The sequence below is a fragment of the Medicago sativa genome, chromosome 1 (genome assembly GCF_051527215.1).
Source record: "Medicago sativa cultivar Bolivia chromosome 1, Bolivia_mono, whole genome shotgun sequence".
Classification (NCBI taxonomy): Eukaryota; Viridiplantae; Streptophyta; class Magnoliopsida; order Fabales; family Fabaceae; genus Medicago; species Medicago sativa.
In genome coordinates this window covers 63262916-63266031 of record NC_140749.1, presented here as the reverse complement: position 1 = coordinate 63266031, position 3116 = coordinate 63262916, and the positions used below count along the sequence as shown (strand labels likewise).

The following is a 3116-nucleotide window of genomic DNA, read 5'->3' as shown; positions in this document are numbered from 1 at the left end:
TGAGCCTGGCGAAAACGGAGGGGGTGATGATAATGATAGGGAAATGATACCAATTGAACAAACTCCTTTGTGCAATGGAGATAAAGATGTAGAAGTTAATATCACTGAGTGCAAAAATTCTGGCAAAGCTTTGACGGTGTTAGTTTTCTGTGAGGATGTCACTGAGAGTTCCAGCTCCTTTGGTGATACAAGATCAGGCTCAAAGAATGCTGTAACTGCTTCCTTCGGTGATCCAGAAGTTGAATCATAGATGTCCTCTGAGAGTGCATTCTCATCAATGTATGATGACTGACATGAATCACTTCGACAAAGGTATATTTCATGTCTATTGAGCATGTTTCTTTAGTTTTGTTAGATCTTAGAGGAGGTATAATTATGAGTACTAAATGCTACATTCACAAAAATTATAACTTGCTATTTGGGATTGTTGACAAATGGTGTTCTGAGACCAACAGTTTTGTGTTTCTGTTTGGTGAAGCAACAATCACTTTGGAAGATGTCATGGTTTTGGCGGGTTACCCTGTGCTTGGTGATCCTGTTTTCATCTCACTTGAAGATGATAAAGAAATGAGAGAGGTGGAAAATAAATTGATACTTGCAAGATATCAACTTTCTAATGACAAACATAGTCAGGCTACCACAACAACATGGATGGATATTTTCATTGATAAAGGTAGTGAAATTGAACATGAAGCATTCCTTGCTACTTGGTTATCAATGTTTGTTTTTCCAGATAGAATTTAGGTCAAAAGTTCTTTGTTTCCCATTGATGTTCTTCTTGCTAGAGGGAATGCTATTGCTTTAGCACCGGCCGTTTTGGCCACCATATATAAGGATTTAACTTTGTATAAGAAAACAGTTGTTGATTTTGCAAAATATCATGTTGGAGGTGATAGATATCCTTTAGAAGTTACTCTTCAATCACCCTTTTATTTGGTTCAAATTTGGGTGTGGGAGAGGTTCAAAAATTTACAACCACAACCCATGTTGATCAACCACGGGGACCCTTTTTTGTTTAGGTGGAATAAGGTTAAGGCCTGGAAAATTGACAACGTTAAGTTGGCCTTAGACTCGGCTATGGATGACTTTCTTTGGCGTCCATATGTTCGATATTCTGATAGATATGAAATGTTTTATCCAAAGGATGAAATTTTGGTACCATTTAAGAAGGATTTGGATACACAAATTCTCTCATTTGTTATATGCCTTAGAGTTTCTGAGCTAGTTGGATTTGAGTCTATAGAGCAATATTTACCACATAGAGTTGCTATGCAATTTGGAATTGATCAAGATGTTCCAGGTTATGTGGCTAGGTTCAATGAGACTAAATACACTGCTTGGAAATACTACTGCAGGCCCATATATGACAAGAACTTCTATTTTCCACCAAGATTATTTGAGGCAGATGTTACCACAAGTTACACAAGGTGGTGGAAGCCATCAGTTTTGGCTCACGGTGATTTTGAAAAGAAAATTGTGCGTCGAAAGAGAAGTTCAAGTTTAATGAAACATCGACGTCATGTAGGAAAATTTAACAGAAGTGGTACTGAAGTTGGTGTTCTACCTGGATTTTCTCCCAATCTTGTTGATACTCTTATTTTTGGAAATGTTTGTGATGATGGCTCAAAAGCTAAAACTAGGAAGGTTAATGAATTTTGTGTTGATGTTCCTTATGAAAATTATGTTCGTGATTGTTTAAGAGCTGATCAAAATGTTGATGCTGATGGTTCTTCTAGTCTTCCTCCAAAACATAACACTTTTGTTCCTTCCATATCTGTTGAGGATTGTCAGCATGTTTTGGAAGAGTATAGTTGTATTAGAATAATCGATAAATGTAAGCATTTAGAGAAAGATTTGAAAGACACAGATGGGAGAAAAGAATCAAGGATTGCCAGTGACAAAGTCTATTTACTTGAGACTCAAGGTGATAGTTGTAGTTATGCTATCAGAAACAAAGTCTCATTGTCTAATTCAGAATTTGGTGATTTTATATCATCAAATGTGGATGGTGAAATAGCTGGATGTTGTGATGAAGATGAAACCAAGAGTCCATTTTTTTATGATAGAAATGATGTCAATGACATCAATGGGGAAGATGTTGAGCCTTTTACACTAGACATGGAATTTGATCTTGAAAACAGGATTGAGAAGCTTGAAAGATTGGTTTCTAAGCTTAAAGAAGCAAGATTTGGCCAAAAGGTTGAAAATGTTTGATCCAACAATGCTTTTTTGCTGGTATAGAACCTCTTAAATGGTGGTTGGGCCTAACACAACCTCACAAAACCGGCTTGTGAGGTGAGGATTGCCCCCACTTATAAACACATTGTCAGGCCATCACCTATCCGATGTGGGATTCTTAACAGAACCAACTTCATATTCCTAATTATATGCAATAGTTTACAATTATTTGATTGCTAATAGTTCCTTTTTTCTTGTGCAACCTATGATAGTAGCTTTCAATTGTAGTAATTAGTACTAGTTGATTTATATGAAGGTACTAAATTTAGGGTTATATTGTAGATCATTGAAATATCAAAGTGAATGAAGCAAATTTTGGATTTGTACTGATAAAGAACATGTGCATCATAAAGTAGTTCATTTTCTTGTTAGTGGACTAGCATAATTTAAGCACTATTTAATGAAATCAAAGACTAGTTCTTCTTTGAAGGTGATGAAAAGTGATGCTGAATGAAGCTGCAGTAGTTTTTATTGAATTTTTTTTGACCATGTGGAGATTCTGTTGCAGCAATCCTTGATACTTGATAGTATTTATTTTCATATATTTGGTGACGCAGAGACGTAATGAAAAACTTTTTGAATCTCCACTTTATACTCGGTTCTTCATCTATGTTATGTGGACTATTTGATTGTTTGGTTGTCCCTTTAGTTTATGTTTGAAAATGAATACTGGTTTTTTTTGCTCCTATGCTTTTCTATTTCATTCCTTCTTTACTTTAGATTTTGTTCGCTGAGGTGATTTTAGCTCCTTGTTAAATAAGGTAAAAGATGGTAGTAGTTGATATCCTTGTAAAAAATGTATGATTATAATAATTTTCAGTTTAGCTACAATTTAAAATTGATATGCTTAGTTTATAATTAGATTAGATGTCATTTTT

At 34.9% G+C, this 3116-nt stretch overlaps 1 pseudogene; it reads left to right on the top strand.

Moving 5' to 3' along the window:
• Positions 1-375: 375 nt before the first annotated feature.
• On the top strand, positions 376-2238 carry LOC146956254 (protein MAINTENANCE OF MERISTEMS-like; annotated as a pseudogene).
• Positions 2239-3116: the final 878 nt, after the last annotated feature.